This window comes from Globicephala melas, chromosome 6 (genome assembly GCF_963455315.2).
Source record: "Globicephala melas chromosome 6, mGloMel1.2, whole genome shotgun sequence".
Classification (NCBI taxonomy): Eukaryota; Metazoa; Chordata; class Mammalia; order Artiodactyla; family Delphinidae; genus Globicephala; species Globicephala melas.
The window spans coordinates 109779326-109801095 of NC_083319.1; the positions used below are offsets into that span (position 1 = coordinate 109779326).

General features: G+C 40.2%; 1 protein-coding gene across 3 annotated transcripts in view; it reads right to left on the bottom strand.

Annotated features, from left to right (window-relative positions):
• The window catches only part of GALNTL6 (polypeptide N-acetylgalactosaminyltransferase like 6), a 1150777-nt gene that overhangs the window by 87321 nt on the left and 1041686 nt on the right, over window positions 1–21770 (bottom strand). The window lies entirely within an intron of this gene.

Genomic DNA, 21770 nt, shown 5'->3' on the forward strand with positions numbered 1-21770 from the left:
ACTTTCAGTAGAGCTCACTTTAAGAATCAGAGTTGCATTCTAATTTCTCCCCACTCCCGATCTTTTCTTAGGTACAGAAAATAATGGGTTAGTGATGTGTACTCAAGAGATGTTAAACTCAGGGTATCTGTTAAGATGTTGTACTTATAGGTAGTGACAAAAATTAATTGGTTATGTTTTCCCATGACTGCCCACTCAAACCATTAATCCTGGTTTTATACAACAGGCTGCTTACTGTAAACGGGCTAATTATCAAAACATAAATGCAGGCTTCATATATGCTAGATTTTTAGCTATTATCATTGCAAGAAAATGATTAAAAAAAAGAGTTAGATACTGTAATGGTTAGTTTTATGTGTCAAAGGCTGCACCAGAGCGTCCAGATAGTTGGTCAAACATTACTCTGGCTGTTTCCATGAGGATGTTTTATGGATGAGATTAACATTTAAATTGGTGGATTTTGAGTAAAGCAGTTTCTCTCCATGATGTGGGTGGACTTATCCAATCAGTTAAAGGCCCTTGGAGAACAAAGACTGACCTGCCTCAAGCAACAAGGAATTCTGTAGGCAGACTGCCTGCCTTTGATCTTGAAAGGCAACTCTTCCCTGCATCTTCAGCCTGCTGGTCTACCTTGCAGCTTTTTGGATTTACCAAGCTTCCTCAATCCCATGAGCCAATTCCCTTCAATAAATCTCCCTCCATATATGTACCCTGTTGGTTCTGTTTCTCTGGAGGACCCTGACAGATGCAGATACACAGCTTCTTTTAAAGTGAAATATTGGAAGAGAGAAAGAGAAATGTTTATGTCTTAACTTACATTTGCTTACATCTTCTTTCACTAAGAGGAATGGCACCCTAAGTAAGACTGGTGAACAAACAGTGATGAATGGAATCCCAAGGATGGCAAATGGATTATGAAAACAATACTCAGTTGCTCTAACTCCTGAGAGTTCAGGACTATTCATGGTATCAATTTCAACTTGGCTTTAGATCAAGTCCTCAGAACTATGCATAGATCATGTAAAGCTGGGAGGGGCAGAGAACATTCTAAACTACAGTACCGACAATTGGAAAGATCCCGAGAGGCTGGAGCTATATAAGATTCAACATAAAAAGGGTAAATATAAGGACCTGTCCCCAGACCTGCAAAAATCAACTCTTCCAGAGCAGGAGAAGGTAGAAAAAGACTGAGTAGCACAAAACACATCACCAGGAAAATATGGAGAGTTTAGGGATTAAAGGTCTTGATCTATCTACTTGAAGTCTTATGCTAATTTCTGAGAAAATGCTTTATATTCCCTTGTAAAGAGAATTACCAACATGGGGAAGGGATGCAAACTGTGTCTTAGAAAGAAACAATTGGAAGAATGGAGGTTCGTAGTCTTGATAAGATAAAATTCAGAGAAGTGCTTTTCGAATATCTGAAGAACCTAACATTTGGTAGTGATGTTCATAGAACCCCAAGGAGCTAGGACTAGGATTAATAAGATAGAGCTATAAAGAGACAGATTGCAACTCAGTGGAAGGAGGAAATTTGTAATAGACAGCTTGGTTAAAGATGAAATGGGCTTCCTGTATTGCTAGGTGTGTTGAAATCCACAGTTGATGACATTTTGTAGACAAGAATGTAACTCTGGTGGACAGTTGATCTAGCCGATATTTTAGGTAATTCTAATAATAAGAGTTAGCATTTATGAATGCTTACTGTGCTCTTTTTCATTTAATGCCCACAACTCAATGACAGACTTTACTATTTCCCCAGTTATATAGGTGGGAAGATGGCAGCCTACAGGCTAACTTGTCCAAAGCTGCAGAATTGGCCACATCCAGAACAGAGATATGCGTCCTAGTGATCTAACTCCAGTGCCCACCTACTAAGTCAACAGTTTATCTACAGAGTCAGCAAACTTTGTTGTAAAGGGCCAGATAGTAAATACTTCAGGCTTTGTGGGTTATATGGTCTTGCAACTAAGAAACTTTGCTAAGAAGAGACATGACTGTATTTCAGTAAAACTTTGTTGACATAGATAGGCAGTGGGTCATAGTTCGCTGGTCCCTGTTCTGTAAGATACACAATCCTTTCAAACACTGAAATTCAGGGATTCTAAGATACTACATATGGGAGGTTGCATTTTCCCAACTTAGACACCACACTATCTCCCATTGCACATGCCCCTCTACAATGTGACCTTGGTACCCCCCACTGAGATGTGGGACTATGTTCCCTGTCCTTGAATTTGGGTGTGCTTGTGAATTCTTAGGCCTGTAGAGGACAGCAGAAGTGACTGAGGTCATGAAAGGCATAGCTTCTGCCTGTCCACTGGGGCACTCGTTTTTGCAAATTTGAGCTGCCATGTAAGAAATCTGACACCTTGAGAAGACCCCACTATAGAAAGTTTGGGCCACATGAAAGGTCACGTGTAGGTGCCCGGGCCGACAGCCTCAGCTGTTTTCACCAACACCCAACATCAACTGCTGGGCATGTAGATGAAGATTCCTCTAAATGATTCCAGCCTCTAGCTGTGACCCTAGATACCATGCAGCAGAAATGAGCTCTCTCCTTTGCACCTTTTCTGAATTTGGGACCCAGGAATTTGATACAATGCTTGTTTTATGCTGTAGATTTTGGGGTGCTTCGTCAGGCAGTAATAACTGGACTACAGACTTCCAAATCCGCGGTGGAGGTGAACTCTAACACGGGATAAAAATTTACAGGTCACCCGCAGATTTTATCTCATCCTACTGTGGGAGATACAGTGCAGGACGTACAAATTTCCATGCTCACTTCTTCCGGGGCTCACTGCCAGGCTATAATCCCCAGCTCCTTGTTATTCAGAAGGGGCTGTATGCTTGTTTCTTGCCAGTGGAATGTGGACAGAAGTGATGTGCATCACCTCTGGGCTCAAGTCAGTAAGCGGGGACTTCCTTTCTCCCCTTCGTGATTCTCTTCTCCCTCAGAGCCTGATGAATTGCAGAAGATCCAGAGGAGGCCTCTGAGCCCCTAGAAGGTGGTGGAGTCACTAGGCAGATGGGGCCTGAGTGTCTGGAAACCGGGGTGGAGCAGAGCACACAGCTTCCTTTTCTCCCAGGGCTGAAGTGTAGCAGCTGCATGACTGATGCTAAGTTACCAAGATTTGGGGATTATTACAGCAGTTGGTCCACTCTAAGAACCCTGTTTTGTTTGGTTCTATTTTCAGTCTCTTCTGACATTTTAAATCAAATACAGTGAATTTTTTAAGTACAGTTTTAATTTTATCAAAAACTTTATTGAATCAAACAGCCTGAATGTTTGTGAGATTATTTCCTTTTATTAACTGTGCATTTTATTTTATTTTTGTTTAATTTATAAATTTATTTATTTAGTTTTGTCTGCGTTGGGCCTTCGTTGCTGTGCACGGGGTTACTCTAGTTGTGGCGCACAGGGGCTACTCTTGGTTGAGGTGCGCGGCCTTCTCATGGCGGTGGCTTCTCTTGTTGTGGAGCATGAGCTCTAGGTGCATGGGCTTCAGTAGTTGTGGCTCGTGGTCTCAGTAGTTGTGGTACGCGGGCTCAGTAATTGTGTCGCACGGGCTTAGTTGCTCCGTGGCATGTGGGATCTTCCCGGACCAGGGCTTGAACCCGTGTCCCCTGCATTGGCAGGTGGATTCCCAACCACTGCGTCACCAGGGAAGTCCCAGTTGTGCATTTTAAAGAGAGACAATTTGAAAGTAATTAGACAATAGATGCAGGGCTGGGAAACCGGAGGGCAGAGAATGTTCAGGAGTCCTGTGTGTAATCAAATGTCAGAGGTAGGCAAGTGTCAAGGCAGAGAGGCTTTCCTACCATCCGCAGCTGGGAGAGAGTGATTGGTTGGCCCAGGTGTTTATTTTTCATGAAAAGGGGACCGCATTTCTCTCATCATTTGGTGACGTGGCCAATCCCTCTTGCGGGACAAGGGGATGGTGACAAAGGACAGCCATAATAGAAAGTTAAATAAATCCTCATTGCCTTCCTTTCCAAGGTAGGGCAAAAAAATAACCAAACAGACACACAAAAATGAAATTCTAATTCTCTTTGGAGGGTCACTGTAATACAGTTTTTAAAGATCTTTCTATGGGTGTGTAACAAATTACCAGAACTTTGTGGCTTCAAACATCACACATTTATTTATGATCTCCTGTTTCTGTGGGTCAGAGGTCCTGTGGGCTCTGTGGGGTCCCCTGCCTGGCATCTCACGAGGCTGAAATCCAGGTGGTGGCTGGACTGAGCGCTTATCTGGAGCCTCTGGGGAAGAACCTGCCTTTAGGCTCATTTAGTTCCTGACAGCTGTAGGACCAGGGCCCGTTTCCTTGCTGGGGATGCCCAGGGCTGCTCCCAGACCCATTCTCAGTTCCTTTTTCCGGGACCTCTCCCTCTTAGCCACAGCTAACCGCCCTCACATAGAACCCTTCTCAGGCTTTAAATCTCCCTGACTTCTTGTGCTCCCTGCTGGGGAAAACTCCCTGCTCTACAGGGGCTCCTATGCTGTAAAGCAACTATACTCCAATAAAAATTAAAAAAAAATAAAAAAAGAGCATGGTCTAGCTTGGCTGGGAAAAAAGAAAAAAAGACCTTACTGAGTTGTGAGAATTAACTGAGCAAAATAGATTTAAAGGCAGTAGTACAGTTTCTGTAAGAGTATTCACTCAATAAATATATTAATTTATTGAGTCTCAATCAATCAATCAAGGGGCCCCTGTGATTAGTTTAGGCCCACCAGGGTCATTGTCCTAGCTTAGCGTGAACTAACTAGAAATTACATTTGCCATGACTTTTTTGCCCTGGAATATAACTTAAGTGTAGGAGGAAGCCAGGGAAGAGGGGCAGCTTGGAATTCTGCCCACCGCCATCACCAATGAAGCAAATGTTATGCCTTCTATTGGTAACCTACTCCAAATTCTTAAAATTCTCCCCCTCAGAAATTTTTCTTTATCGCTAAGTCCAATTCAGAAAATGTCTGTCCAGATTTTTCAAAAAATGCTAACACCAGTGTTAAAAAGGAATCCTAGAATTTATTTTTTTTCTCCGTATTGCCACTGTGATCACTTAAAAGCATGAATCTGAGTCTATCATGCTTCCATTTAAAATCCTTCGGTGGTTTTCTGTTGCTGCCAGGGTAGCGTTACAACTCCTGCATAAAGATTCCCAAGCCTTGCATTGTCTCGTCTTTGCTTAACGGTCCCTCAATCACTCTCTCCTTTCTTCCCCTCCCCTTCCTCCCCCATCTGGTCTAGTTTTGATTCTCTAGAAAGGACCAAGTTCCCCTCCTCAGGGCTTGCTGCTGTAAATTTTTCTCTCTAAAGAAATTCTCCCCTTCGTCTTTCCTACCCCTTGACTGGTGTTTCCTATTTATTTTCCAAATTTCACCTAGATTTGTTAGGACTCCTGTTTTATACTCTCTTTCCATCCCGTACTTCTCTTTTCAGGTAATTCATGAATCAAGTCGACAAACAGGGTAGCGAGCAGTTACTGTATGCCAGGCATCATTCACTGTTGGAGATTCAAAGTTCTGAACGCATGGAACTTTCTTTCAAGTAGAGACAGTGCTTATGACAACAGGAATCAAGTGACTTATTTGCATGTGCGTAATGATTCGCTTCATGTTTAGATAATAAATATTTGTTAAGTGTGATCATCTCATTCAATTATGCTTATACTCCTACTTATGTAGGGGCTCTAAGACCTTCTCCATTTAGTCCTGCTTCTTATGACCTCAGGGCCAACTTGCTTTCACCATAAGCACACCAACTCAATTGTCTCTACTTTCAGAGGTGTTTTTTTTTTTTAACATCTTTTTTGGAGTATAATTGCTTTACAATGGTGTGTTAGTTTCTGCTGTATAACAAAGTGAGTCAGCTATATGTATACATATATCCCCATATTTCCTCCCTCTTGCGTCTCCCTCCCTCCCACCCTCCCTATCCCACCCCTCTAGGTGGTCACAAAGCACGGAACTGATCTCCCTGTGCTATGCGGCTGCTTCCCACTAGCTATCTATTTTACATTTGGTGGTGTATATATGTCAATGCTACACTCTCACTTCATCCCAGCTTCCCCTTCCCCCTTCCTGTGTCCTCAAGTCCATTCTCTACGTCTGTGTCTTTATTCCTATCCTGCCCCTAGGTTCTTCAGGACTTTTTTTTTCTTTAGATTCCATATATATGTGTTAGCATATGGTATTTGTTTTTCTCTTTCAGACTTACTTCACTCTGTATGACTGACTCTAGGTCCCTCTACCTCACTACAAATAACTCAATTTCATTTATTTTTATGGCTGAGTAATATTCCATTGTATATCTGTGCCACATCTTCTTTATCCATTTATCTGTCTATGGACACTTAGGTTGCTTCCATGTCCTGGCTATTGTAAATAGAGCTGCAATGAACACTGTGGTACATGACTCTTTTTGAATTATGGTTTTCTCAGGGTATATGCCCAGTAGTGGGATTGCTGGGTCATATGGTAGTTCTATTTTTAGTTTTTTAAGGAACCTCCAAACTGTTCTCCATAGTGGCTGTATCAATTTACATTCCCACCAACAGTGCAGAGGTTTCTCCACACCCTCTCCAGCATTTACTGTTTGTAGAGTTTTTGATGATGGCCATTCAGACTGGTGTGAGGTGATACCTCATTGTAGTTTTGATTTGCATTTCTCTAATGATTGGTGATGTTGAGCATCCTTTCATGTGTTTGTTGGCAGTCTGTATATCTCCTTTGGAGAAATGTCTATTTAGGTCTTCTGCCCATTTTTGGATTGGGTTGTTTGTTTTTTGATATTGAGCTGCATGAGCTGCTTGTATATTTTGGAGATTAATCCTTTGTCAGTTGCTTCATTTGCAAATATTTTCTCCTATTCTGAGGGCTGTCTTTTGGTCTTGTTTATGGTTTCCTTTGTTGTGCAAAAGGTTTTAAGTTTCATTAGGTCCCATTTGTTTACTTTTGTTTTTATTTCCATTTCTCTTGGAGGTGGGTCACAAAGGATCTTGCTGTGATTTATGTCATAGAGTGTTCTGCCTATGTTTTCCTCTAAGAGTTTGATAGTGTCTGGCCTTAGATTTAGGTCTTTAATCCATTTTGAGTTTATCTTTGTGTATGGTGTTAGGGAGTGTTCTAATTTCATTCTTTTACATGTAGCTGTCCAGTTTTCCCCGCACCACTTACTGAAGAGGCTGTCCTTTCTCCACTGTACATTCCTGCCTCCTTTATCAAAGATAAATAGAGTTGTTTTGTTTATTTATACCATGGATATCACCACATACGTCTTTATTTTTTTCAGTCTTCAATAGCAGTGTCCGTCTCAGTACAGGGATGCATATCCTGACACACTAGGGAGGTACGTTTGGGTAACAGAGTGGGTACACGCTTTCTTCAGGAAAGCACAACTGTTGTGGCATTTCTCAAATCCTGTATTTGTTCCGAAAGATGTGGTTTATATTTTTAAAAGACATTTCCTGGTAGCGTGATGTGATGATATTCTTTAAAAATATTATGGCATTGTCATTGTTAAGCATCTAACTCTTGGAGAAACATTTTAGATTTACAAACAACATGCCTTCTTTTGACAACATAAATATTTTAAAGCAGTGTTATTTTACCCGTGAATGAGCACAGTGTGTTTTTTTTCATCATGTAGCTCAAATTGAATGAATAATTGAATGCCTGCCTTCTTTTTTAATCACTTTTCAATACCAGCCACAAACTGGAGTTTCAGCACAGAGAATGTTGAATTGAATGGAATCGTACAATTACAGCAGTCATATGGAATATGAATGAGTTTCAGTAAGAAATCGGCTGTCAGGAGGTTAGTAAGGGAACATTATCAAGTATAAGATGAAGCATAATATACTACATGGACATGGTGACCTAAATTTAAGAAAAAAGAAATGTATTAGTGCATTCAGTTCCAAAGCCTGCTCTCCCTCTAATCTTCCCTCGCCCTCTTCTGCCCCTCCCTCCCTCTGCTGTAGCAGTTCTGGCCTCTTTTCTGTTCCTCCGACATGCCAGACACCCTTCCGTCTTAGGGCGTTTGTGCCGGCTGGTCCCTCTGTCTGGAATTCTCTCCCCAGACTCCCCATGGCTAGCTCGTCATCTCTTTCAAGTCTTAGCTCCAAAGCCTCTGGCCCCCAAACACCCTCTCACCGCACACTGTCAGCCCTCCTCACCCCACTCTGCTTCTGTTCTCCAGCACTTAACACCTTCTCACTCACTTATTCATTATGTTAATTTCTTTATTTTTTTAAACTTTTCATTTTATTGATATATTGGAGTATAGTTGATTAACAATGGTGTGTTAATTTCAGTTGTATGACAAAGTGATTCATTATGTTTCTTATTTATCGGCCTCTCTCCCTAACAATGGCAAGTATCTTTGTGTGTTTTATTGAGAGATGGATCTTAAGCACCTAGGACAGTGCCTGACCCACAGTTGGTGCCCTGTAAGTATTTGTTGAATAAATGAATGAACTACTCGTTCATTGATATAAAGTAAGGTTAATTTCAAACAATTCAGTTATTTAATGATAATCTTCCATTTAGCTGCCAATAAAAGCTATGCTCTCTAGTATATTCAAATACAAGTTTCAAGGGAATAAGCTGTCTTGAGCTTATTTTCGTTTGTAACTGGTTTAGTATAATGAAGTGATGGATGATAAAAGTACAGAGCGTATATAAATAAGAAATTAAATTTCTGGGGCTGGAAAATAACTTTCTAAGTGTGTGGTGTGACTTGGATGGGTTATGTTTGAAAAACTTCTTAAGACTAGACAATCAACCCCTTTGTACCATCTATCTAGAAATTAAAATATTAGTTGTTAACCTAAAAAGCTTTAGTGTGTAGATATTGCAAAGGGCCGTGTCTGTCATTAAACTCATTTTCTAGGCTGGATGTAATAAAAACTGTACTTTTCGACCTGACTTGATCTAAAAAAGGTAACAATGGAAAGGCACATGCACACCATTGCTTTGCTTTATTCTTAGAAACCTGGGTTTTGAGGTTATTCTTAGAGATTAGGAGAAAAAAAGAATAGCTTATTTTGACCTTGCCCGACTCTCCTTTTCTATTTGTTGATCAGAACATAATAAAAGGAGAAATGGGAAAATGTATCTGCAGTCTTTACTGAGGATATGTTGGTTTCTAGTCTCAAGGGGGAAGCTTTTGTTTCTGAGCCATCTGCTTAAGATTATTTCAAAGTAGGAAATGCTCTGTTACGTCAGTATAAACAAATCGTGCCCAAGCTATCTTGCAGTTAATGAGCTTCAGGAGGTCTGGGTGGGGATGGCAGGGTTTCAGAGGGTACATTGTTCAGAAGATCCTGTTTTTAAGACGTGACGTTTATATTTGCAGTAACACTACGCTCCTAAAAGCAGTGATTGGGGTGGGACATAAAAACAGATATATCCCTTTTTGGTTTATCTGAAACATTAATTCTTGGGGAGGAAAGAATGGATTGGAACATCTTCAGAGTGCTTCTCTAGGTAAAAATACTATGGTTTAAGGACACAATCCCTCATGTCCCTTAACTCATTATTCTATAGCTTAGAAGATACAGTAGAAGCAAAGTGTTCGCTTTTTACTATTATTTCTGTGCGCCTCCAGATTTTAAGTCTATTGCTTAAATTTTCTGGCTTCACCATCTGCTAAAAAGAAATGAAAGTTCTTAAAAAAAACTCTTTAAAATTGGCTTTCTGTAGGGGAACAACTTCTTTCCTTTAGGGAAATACCCAAACATGTGCTTCTCCTTCACCCCTGAGTCAGGCTGTCAGTCATCCTACCTTCCGAGTGGTGGGGTGGGAACCGGACTCAGGTCATGCTAATTGGAATCCTTCCTTGGGATTTCGTGAAAATGGAATTACCTCTCTGGTGGCAAAGCAGAGAATGAAAGCCTGAGAGCTTCTAGTGGCCATCCCTGAGGGGTGAAAGGAGTATTCTTCAGAGAGTGGCAGAGGCCAGGTGCTCAGGGAAAGGGTCCTGGCAGCCTCCCAGAGGCTCACTCATTTCTTTGACTTTTTCACAGTTTGTTTACTTGAGTGTCCTGTCCAGTTTCCCCTTTCCTCTAAGTTAGTCGGAATTGGGTTTCTGTCTTCTAGTAAACCAAAGAGTCCACATTAAGAAAGCTCTCTCTTGTTGGATTTAGAGATTATCATACTAAGTGAAGTACGTCAGAAAAATATCATATGATATCATTCATATATGGAATCTAATTTAAAAAGATGCTATAAGTGAACTTATTGGGTTGGCCAAAAAGTTCGTTCAGGTCTTCTGTAAGATGTTATGGAAAAACCCGAACGAACTTTTTGGCCAACCCAATATTTACAAAACAGAAACAAGACTCCCAGATTTTGAAAACAAACTTATGATTACCAAAGGGGAAACATGGGGGGTGGAGAGAGATAAATACACACTATTATATATAAAATAGATAATCAACAAGGACCTACTGTATAACACAGAGAGCTCTACTCAGTACTCTGTAATAACCTATATGGGAAAAGAATCTGAAAAAGAGTGAATATATGTACATGTATAACTGAATCAGTTTGCTGTACACCTGAAACCAGCACAACATTGTAAATCAACTATACTCCAATCAAACTAAAAAAAAAAGCTCTCTGAACAGCCAGGGTTTGAGTGTCTGGGGGTGTGAAGCACATCATTCAAAAGCTCCTCAGATGAAGACCGTTACGTCGGAAACTTTGGAAAAGCAAACGGTCTTCTAAGCTTCAGTTGATAAGTGTTGAAATTTGAGGGGAAACATTCAAAATGAAGAAATGTCATCAGAATAAAAAATGTGAGCACTCTTAAAGGTTCATAATGACATTTACGTGATATTTTTTTATCTGGAGAAGCTGACATGCTTTCACGATTCAGGACAGAGCAAAGAACACTTGGCAGTAGGTCTTGAACTGGGCAGGTTCCTACCTTTTCCTGAGTCTCACTTTCATCTTCTGTAAAGTTGGGCTAACGTGTCTGCTTCAGGAGATGGTTGTAAGGACTCGATTGAATAATCACAGAGCACCCTTGGCACATAATAGGTGCTCAAGAACAGTGGTCATGTGTTAATATTACCCGAGGGGACCAGCTTTATTCTTCTGGTATGTGTGGGCTCCAGGGGATGCGTGTCATGTATCCACATGTTGACCTGTGTGAGGGGGGGGTCAGGCTTATGGCGACATGCAAGTCTGAATGTGTGGCGACGAGGTAGGGATTGTATTCTCAACTGTCCTCTCACAGTTTGAAGAGAGGGAGGGAGTTGTGGGGTCAGCTTACAGGATCCTGGTGTGTTGTAGGTTGCTGACCTTGATGTAAAGTGTAAAAATCAAATCCTTATACCTCTAAAGTCGATGCGTGCCTATACCCCCATGCTCTGTATAGTACTGTCACTGGGATTTGGGTGACAGGCTTGAGAACTGTATGGAGCTTTTTAGGTAACTTTCGAAACATATATCTCTTGAGCTTTTGTGGGGGTGTAAACTGACTTGCATTAGAGTCATTAGATTGTATTTCCTTTTTCTTGTTAGGGAAAATGGCAACGAGAAAAATACAAAAATTCTTAAAAATTTCAACGTTAGAAAAAGATTTCAATAGGAAGTTAAATTGACCTGAACACAGATACCGAATGCTGTGTAAATTGTTATATCCCGCTCTCTTTACAGCTATCTATAAAAGCTAAAATAAAATTAAATAGGGAATTAGGAAAATGCCATCAGACATAAAGGAAGTAACAACTGGAAGGAATTTAGACTTGCCAGGCCTCTATCCAATGGACATAAAATTTAACTTGAAAATGCTCTGTTTCACCTGAGGTACCTTTTGTTGGATAATTGAAATGAATCTCAGACTGGCTTGTGAGACATTTAGCAGCTCTTTCTGTTTATCTTTGAGTTTCTGAATGAGTTTAGAGTCATCTTAATATTTTCTTTGGAAGATCAATTCTGGGCATGTTGAACTAGAATGGTTATTTTTATATCACCTAGACTAAATATTCTAGGGGAAGAAACCCCATAGGAACAACTCCAGATATTTTCTTGTGTATGGGAAGGTATACGGTGCGCCATAAAAAGGCTTGTGTCACATTTTAGACACAAAATGCAACTACGCTTCGAGGTATTTGCAGGCTCAGAAGTAAGGAGAGGTTTTTTGTTTTTAATATAGCTCTCTCATGAAAGCAGTGAGAAGGTATATAAAGTATTTTAGAATCATCCTTGGCATAAAAAGGATTTCTAATGAGTACATTTGATAAGACTGAACTTATTTCTACCAAAACCATTTGTACAAAGCATCGTCACTAGAGTTTATATAGAGGTGCCTTAAGTGGGAAAGAGTACGCTTCCAAAATGAGATTGAGTTGTACCCTTCTAAGGAGACACGGAAACTATTTCAGGAGTATAAATTAAACACCCTAGGAGGTTTTTATATTTTCAGACAACTGCGGCGAAAGTGGAGAATGCTCATTAATTAGAACTGTAGGTACTCTGCCAATGTGCTGGAGGCTTGTCTTGGGAACCAAGAGTATGGAAGTTAACAACGGTGAGGGCAGGGGGACCGAGGGACCGGCTTGGGGTCAGGGCCCTGGGGAACAACCCCCTTTCTTTGGGACACTAGTGTGTCATTGTTTTGTAGTTTCTCCTGCCAATCTGTGGGTCCTGTAACACATGGAACATTTGCTCTGGTGATGGCTGGATCAGACACACTCAAGGCTGGAGGAGTAGGAGGTTGAGGACCAGTAGACACTGGAGCCCATTCCTCACCTTCTAGTTTGGGTACAGAAGCAAATATTTTAAAAACATGATGCTTCTCTGAGGCTCCTACTTTGTAATATTGGCTGGCTGGACTCCTTTTAGCACTTAGCACCATCTGAAATTTTCTTGTTTATTTATTCACTTATTTATTTATGATCTGTCTCTCCTCAGACTAAATTCCACAAGACAGAGAACTTGTCATTTCTGTTGACAATTATATTCTCAGTGTCTGGCAGACAGTAGGCTCTCAATTAATATCTCCTGGATATGTGAATACATCTGTGACAATTGTCTGCATGTGAAATTAATATTGTCATTTTATCATATAAGTGCTTACATTTGTATTATGTGACATGTTATAGATATAAATTATTAAATATAGATAACAAAATTTATCTTCTCTCCATATTTATTTTTGCATATATATTTGTACCTTGTCTTTTTTGTTACTTAATAATGATAGGTTTGGATATTATTCCATATTAGTAAAAATACACCTGTTGCATTCTTTTTAAAGGCCATACTGTAGTTCACAGTGATTAATTTAATTAGTCCCCTAGGATGGATATTAATGTTTTTTCATTTTTCATCAATATTGAGATAAATAACCGTGTACCTGTGTCTTTTCACACGTGGGATTCATCTTTATTTTTTTTCCCTAGATAAGTAGTTGTTCCACACTATTTACTGAGGAATCCACTCTCTTCCTCTTGATTTGAAATGTTTATCTTATGCTAAATTCCCATATTATCTGGGTCTATTTAAATTCTGTGCCATAGGTATCTCTGTCTAATTTCTGTATTTGATTACTTAAGTTAGCCCCCTATCATTTTTTCCCCAGAAATTTTCTTGTTATTCTATTTGTTTTCCCTTATGAACTAGAAGCAGTTTATCTAGCTGTCCCCGGTTAACCTCCCCCATCCAAAAAATCTTCATGTTATCATTTTTACTGGGATGGCATTAAATACAGGAGTATGCTTAGGGAGAACTATCTTCATTATGAATTTTCATTTATTCATTTATTTTGTGTGTCCCTCAGTAGCATTGTAACATGTCTTCATGGAGGTCTAGGACATTAAAGTTTATTCCAAGTTGGTTTTTCCTTACTGTCATAAAGGGTGTCTTCCTTTGGGTGGTTGTTTTCATACATAAAGGCTACTGTTTTCTGTATATTTACACACACACACATTTTACTCAAGCAACTTACTGAATTTCTTATTTATAGTAGTTTTTCAGTTGGTTCAACTTGAATTGTTCAGGTAGATATGTGGTAATATTATTTGCAATTAATGCAAAATTTCTGTCTTCCTTTCCAAGTTTTATATCTCTTATATTATCTTGTCTAATTGAATTGCGTACTATCATCAGGATAATCCTAAATGATATTAAATAAATTAATGGGAAAATTCCTAGAGCTGCACTTATTTTGGTGGATTAGGCTTTGAATAGTTATTCTGTTGTGTAATCTTTAATTATTATTTTTAATGCTAGTATTTACAAGTAAAATATGTCTGTACTTTTCTATTCATTTGTGCTATCTTGGTCAGATTTTGTTATCAATATTATGCCAGTTATCTCATCAACTGGAAATATTTCTTTCTTTTCTGTTATTAGAGAACAGTTTTTGATAAACATTGTAGCCCTAAGTGTTCCTTAAAGGTTTGGAAGAAACTGATGAGGTTTGGTGCTTTATTTTTCAGAGGGGATAGCTTTTTGACAATTTTCTCTATTTCTTCTATTGTCATTGGGCAGCATGATGGGCAGAATTCTGAGATGGCCCCCAAATTCCCACCCCGTGGTACACAAGTCCTTGTATTATCTCTGCCTTTTGAGTGTAGAAAGGTGTGTGATTGTGATGGATTTCACGCCTGTGATTTAGGTGAAGGTGACCTTATGACAAAGGTGAAGGGGTTTTGCAGATATAATTATGGTCCCAATTTAGTTGACTTTGAATTAATAAAAAGGGAGGTTATCCTGGGAGGGTCGGACCTAACCAGTGAGTCCAAAAAGGGGACTCTGCCCTTCCTGAAGACAGAGGTGTAGGGATGTGAAGTCTGAGGAGATTCTCGCCTTGAAGAAGAAAGCTGCCTTGTTGCGAGAGGGCCGGGGAGGGGAACACAGGGCAAGGGCCCGAGCTGGGCTTCTGGTTACTGAAAGTCATGTCCAGACAACAGCCAGCAAGACAGTAGTGGCTCGGTCCCCAAACCACAGAGAGATGGGTTCTGCCTACAACCTGAGGGGGCTTGGAATCAGATCCTTCCCTGGCTGAGCCTCCAGGTAAGGATGGAGCTGGCCGAAAATTTGATTTCAGCCTTGTGAGATCTTAGCAGAGGCCCTGCAGAAAGATGCTGGATTGCAATCCAGAGGCTGTGGGAGAATTCTGGGTGGTTTTAAGCCACTAAGTTTGTGGTAATTTGTTATGTAGTGATAGAAAACCAATATAGTTGGTTCAGATTTTTTCTTTTTGGAGGTCAGTTTTGTCATTTATATTTTGTTAAAAATCATCCATTTTCCCTATAATCTTAACTATTTGCATAAAATTGAGCAATCTCTTATGATCATTTAAATTTTGAAAATTCCTTTTTTCCCCCATTTTTATACATTTTATTTTATTGAAGTATAGTCAATTTACAATGTTGTGTTAGTTTTAAGTTTATAGCACAGTGATTGTTATATATATATATCTATTCTTTTTCAGATTCTTTTCCCTTATAGGTTATTGCAAAATATTGAATGTAGTTCCCTGTGCTTTACAGTAGGTCCTTGTTTTTTAATCTATTTTATGTAGATTATTTTATGTGTATCTGTTAATCCCAAACTCCTAATTTATCTCTCCCCCACTTTCCCCTTTGGTAACCATACATTTGTTTTCTGTGTCTGTGGCTCTATTTCTGTTCTGTAAATAAGTTCATTTTTTTTTTTTTTGGATTCCACATATAAGTGATATCATATGATATTTCCCTTTCACTGTCTGATTGACTTCACTTAGTATGATAATCTCTAGGTCCATTCAAGTTGCTACAGAAGACGTTATTTCATTCTTTTTTATGGCTGAGTAGTAGTCCATTGTGTTTGTGTGTGTGTGTGTGTGTGTATGTATATATACATATATATAAACACCACATCTTCTTTATCCATTCATCTGTTGATGGACATTTAGATTGCTTCCGAGTTTGTGTATTCTTCTAATAAATGTCAATTAACTGTTTTCTAATTAATTTATCTGTCTCCATACCTAGCTATATCTCTTATTAATGATTTATCTTTGGCTCTAAAGAACTAGCTCTTGCGCTACTAGTTTTAGGTTTTCTGAATCATTAAGTTTTCAAATGCATATTAATATTTCCTTAGCTTTATTTTATTTTTTATTTGCGAACTGGATATGGATGTTTAGTTTATTTTTATTATTTTTTATGTTGATGTAAGAATTTAAGAATCTGCCTTTTCTTCTGAGCACTGCTTCAGCTGTATCTCTTAGGTTTTGAAATATGTTACTTTAATTTAACTTTTTCCCTTAGGAATACTACTATGAGCTCCTTTATCCTCCATGTCATTCCACTCTACTACTTTTTAACTTTGCTCATTTTAATTTCACTTTGTTCCTTTTTCTCAATCTTATCTTTGTGTCCCTGTATATTTTCAGAATATTCCTTCTCTTTTGTGTTGCTTTCAATGTGACCTTCATTTTGGTTTTCGTCTTCTTTTTCATTATATCCTGACTGCTGCTGTTTATTTTCTATCTTCTTCTCTTGTCTTTTAACATTTTTCCTAATCTCAGAAAGTTCAGCATTTCATACTGTTTTACAGAGTCAATGACTTCATTAACCTTTTAAAAGAATTTATAAAAAGGTATAGCAGCATGATTTTGGTGACCATTCCTGAGCCTCTCTTCCTTTTCTCTTGTAATTTTTTTTTTTTTTTGTGGTACACGGGCCTCTCACTGTTGTGACCTCTCCTGTTGCAGAGCACAGGCTCCGGACACGCAGGCTCAGCAGCCATGGCTCACGGGCCCAGCCGCTCCGCGGCACGTGGGATCTTCCCGGACCGGGGCACGAACCCGTGTCCCCTGCATCGGCAGGCGGACTCTCAACCACTGTGCCACCAGGGAAGCCCTTTCTTGTAATATTTTAATATGCTATTTCCTTTAAAAAGTTATTATTTATCTTTGAGTAGGGTGCGTTCTTCTTACCAAGTACGGTAGGCATTCACCTTATGACACACAATTTAGTGCGTGAGTGAATTCTTTTAGCCTTTATTTGTCTGCATCCAACAGGAATTGGCTGCTGTAGGGCTGCTTGTGAGCTTGAGTATCTTTCCTCCATCCTGCCTCATTAATAGCCTGCTTCCTGAAAATGTGGCGGGTCTGTATAAACCTCCTCAGACCTGTCCCCAGCCTTCCATGGATGCTTCTCTCTGGTGCCAGACTCAATCCAGAGAAGCTCTGGCCACCAGCAGTCACACCTGTTGCTACTGTTTCAAAAAAGTGATTGTTGATTTTTTTCCCTTAGGAGGTGCCAATTACTTTGGGGAAGTAAGATCTGCTGACTTCAAACGAGATTTGTAGCTGGGGTCATTCTGTCTTCCCGTGCCCCTGTTTTACCACCACTGAATTGATCTTACTGCATATGATAACGTTCCTTAGACACTGTGGTTGGGGGTAAGATATCTGAGAATTTTGTCAAGGGTAAAGTTAGGCTTTTCTTGTTTCTTCTTCATATTCTCCTTTTCTGTTTTGAGTGATCTCTAAGAACAGACCTTTCTTTTCCAGTTTAAAAGTGTAAATTATAATTGTATGCCATTCAATTGTTGAACTATAAATACACATGAAATTTTTTTGATAGCTTCATACTGTGTAGGGAAACTTTAAATTTAGCTAATTTAGTGGGTGTATTTTGATTTTCTAAGTACAAATAAATGAAATCCATGTTTGTTCTTGAGAAGTTCTGTAATGAGGTTAAGCTCTAGACTATACAGTTTCCTGAGCTATAACAATTGTAAATTGATGGCTGTTATCTTGTTTGATTGAATAAAGAGCTGAGTGTTCTGTACTCAACAATTAGTCTCTATCATGTATATGCAATCCTTATTGAATAACCATTGCATTTTGAAGACAGTAAAAAGTTAAATTTTACATTAAACAATAACAAGAGTTGTCAGCCCTCGTATTTAATAAAAATTCCCGTTGGGAAGAGCCTGCATTTATTATTATTATTTTTTTTTTGCGGTACGCGGGCCTCTCACTGTTGTGGCCTCTCCCATTGCGGAGTAACAGGCTCCGGACGCGCAGGCTCAGCGGCCATGGCTCACGGTCCTAGCCGCTCCGCGGCATGTGGGATCTTCTCGGATCGGGGCACGAACCCGTGTCCCCTGCATCGGCAGGCGGACTCCCAACCACTGCGCCACCAGCAAAGTCCCACCAGCAAAGTTTATTTCGTTTTAAAAGTGGTTTCAGAGAATGACAGTAGCCACTTGTGCATCAGGGCATAAAGTCTTCTAGTTTTTCCGGCTAAGAGAAATTAGCCTAATGGTTTTGAGGGCGAACCCCAATTCTGCTCCTTTGGTATTAACTAGGTAATGGCCTGCCTTTGCAATTATGAGATGGAAATTATATTTTACCTTGCATTAGTGTTGAATGGAATAACAAATTTAATTCCGTGACCTTTAGATGCTAAGTCATTACTTTTCCTTGTTAAAGGACCAAATAATAGTTATTACCACCATAGGAGGACTAGAATGGCCAGGACTTTGGGACACAGGGAGCTCCATGTAAAGATTTTGAAAGTCATAAAGGGGTACAAAATAAACGGATGCTGTCTAGTAAAATCTCAGGTATGTTTTAGTCTCTTTGAGCTGAAATGTTTATTTGTATGTGGCAGGATTAAAACTTAAGTATTCCCTTTGTTCACTGTGTTTTCCATCTTCTATTTTTCCTTGGGGAGCATTTTCTTCCCTACCCCCAGCCACGTAGACGCCAAGATTCAAGGAAACCCCAGAGGCTTCTTGTAGGACTGATTTTTTTTTTTTTTCAGTTTAGAGAGACTACACAAGATTGGGCTTGAGGGAAGGGAACAGAAGTGACCGCTAGCAAACAGGAGTGGGAACTGGTCTGTTGGACCAGCGCACAAGAGGGGAAGAGACAAGAGAAAGGTCACCAAGGCTGCCCCCCTGCCCTGACTCATCACTATAAGACCCTGGCCACTCAGCAACCTGGGTACCTGTAAGTCCCCTGGACAGAGGGCAGGAGACTGGGGCACCTGGGTAGGGATGAGGCCCAGAGGGGAGAGCCTCGCCCCAGACCTGAGCCCAATAAGCCGGGTGATTTGCCTCTGTGCAAAGTCAGCAATGCAGCTGCCTGTGCTACGTGAGCTTTTCCTGTCACTTATGAGACTGAGAGTTTTCGACAGCAAGGTGTGAATCTGTTCAATTTACTGTGTGAAACATCCCTCTCTAGTCTCTCTGTAAACGTATTGAATGGCATTCATATTATGGTGGACCTGTGCCGAATACAGGCTGCATCGAATACACCTGGAACTTCTGGCGCACAATTGTTAAGTTACATGGGTATCTCAAAGGCATTTCTTCCCAAAGGGGATTGTGCTAGTTTTTAAAAATTGTAATTATGTAATTTAATGAAATATCACTTGAATTGGTGAAATACTGTTGTGAAAAGAATTGTTGTTCGTGTCAAAACTAAGTTGAGGAGTTTGAAAGATGGAGTTGTTTACAAATTGCTGTCAAATTAGACGTGAGCAAAGTAACACTAAAGGATTGGGTAAACCCATAAAAAACCGGAAGGATTCTATGACTGCATGAACATAGCTTCCAAGTGTCTTTAGGTTCTCATTCCAATTTAAAGGAGCCCAAGCTGCGACTCATGATGGATACAATGTGGATGTGGTCCATGCATCTCTAGTTTATCCCAATCCGAGGACCCAAAGGCAGAAGGGACAGCTTTGGCCTCTCTTGCATTAGAAGATTGGTGAATAAATGTCCATTTGTGTGTTATACTTAAGAGGAGATTCTTAACATAGGTTTTCTTGTGCTTTTCTGCTTTAATTAATGTTTATGTTTAATGGGTGAAATATTCAACTCAATTGTACTTGATCCGAAGAAGGCTTCTGTTGGGCTTCCTTTGCATTTTTCTGCGGAGTCTAGCTTGCACAGTACACGGACTCATGGTGAAGGTTCCTGATTAATATTTTAGAGGGGATGACTAAAATTTTCAGGGAAAATTTCATCAAAGTCTGTTTGGTTAAAATCTCTGCAATAAATAGGGACAGTGATGGATGTTTGTGTTTCCCTCTTTTCTGGGAAGGAAAGGAAAACACTACTTAAGTTGGTTTGGCACTGTAGCTGGAGATGGTTAGCTGAGGCAGATGGTTGAGAGAAAGTTCCCTGGTTTATGATTCATATGCTAATCTGATTTGTGATTTGTGGGGTCCTTAGGAGTCACTGTGAACTTTTAGGAGGGGAAAATAAAGCGATCAGGGAATAAATGAATAAAAAAATGGAGATCAGTTGAAAGAGGAGAGGGAGGGAGGCTGGTGAAGAGCCTCCTGAATATGTTCCTAAACTATTACTGTGAATATGGAAATAAAATATGTTCCAAACAATAGTGAGAAATTGGGATGAATTCCTTCTCCAGGCAGCTACTGGAGAGAATCTTTCTCACATTTATCTTGGAACCTCAAGAACTTAGCCCAGAGTTGGCACATTGTAATCGATAAGTAAATGCCGGTTGAATGAGTTAGTGACTGGTAAGGGCTGAAAGACTGTGAGAGGTAAGTTAAAATTTCCTTACATGTCTGAACCGTAAGCTTAACACAGGGGAAGGACGAGAGCACATAACAAAGGTGGTTGCGTGGGGTGTTTCAATCCATTACGAGTGATTTCAGATAGGCCGTGGGGCTTCCAGACTTATTAGACTCGCTCTAGGACATATGGTGCTCAGATTCACGTCACCTGGAGCGCTGAAGGTTTCTGCACAGCTGAGGCTAGAGGTCACAAGCTCTCCCCAGACAAAAGATGGCCCAAGAAATATTGGACCAAGGTGGGACCGTGTTGTTATGCTCCTGGGCGTGGAAAAGGACAAACCAAATTTAATGCTCTTCTATGCAGATTTAAGTTTTATGTCTCATGCCAGAGGATTTTTGTGGAATAGAGTCCCTGGGCTTCATTCTAAATCATGTGGGTAACTAATTCGTGTTTATTGTTCACTTTTATTTTCTGGGAAGAGTTTTCTTCTGAAAATGCTAACATTTGGACTTTGATCTTTGGGGAATGGGTATAAAAATGCACTCTGGGGCTTCCCTGGTGGCGCAGTGGTTGAGAGTCCGCCTGCCGATGTAGGGGACACGGGTTCGTGCCCCGGTCCGGGAAGATCCCACATGCGGAGCGGCTGGGCCCGTGAGCCATGGCCGCTGAGCCTGTGCTCTGCAACGGGAGAGGCCACAACAGTGAGAGGCCTGCACATCGCAAAACAAAAACAAAAACAAAAAAACAACACACACACACACAAAAAACACACTCTGGGCAATCAGAGACCCATAACGGTGTTAACACTGTTTCAGTAACTTAAGTGGCACACACCGTTTAAAGGAGGGTTGTCTCTCTCATGTAACACTCTGTAGTCTGTCTTGGTTTCCTCTTTGTTTCCAGATGCAGCTCCAAATTGAGTACCTGGAACACTGCCTGGTGTAAATTAGATGCTCAGTAAAACTTGTTGAGTGACTGAGTGAATGGTGCTTTCTCCTTCCTGGCAGCTGGCTAACCTAGCAACGTTTGAGAGGCAGCTGGATAATTCTGGGCCACGTGAGAATTCAGATTCATATTAAAAGCGATTGAAGACTGGGCTCGGTGCAGAGAGATCATTTCTCTAGAGAGCCCTTTTCCTTGATGGACTCCTGAAAATTACGCTGTGTTGGTTTCTATGTGATGGCATGAAATCCACTCACCTAGTCAGATGTTAGAAAAAGGAAGGAAAGATATTTACAGAGACAGGGAATTGAGGAGC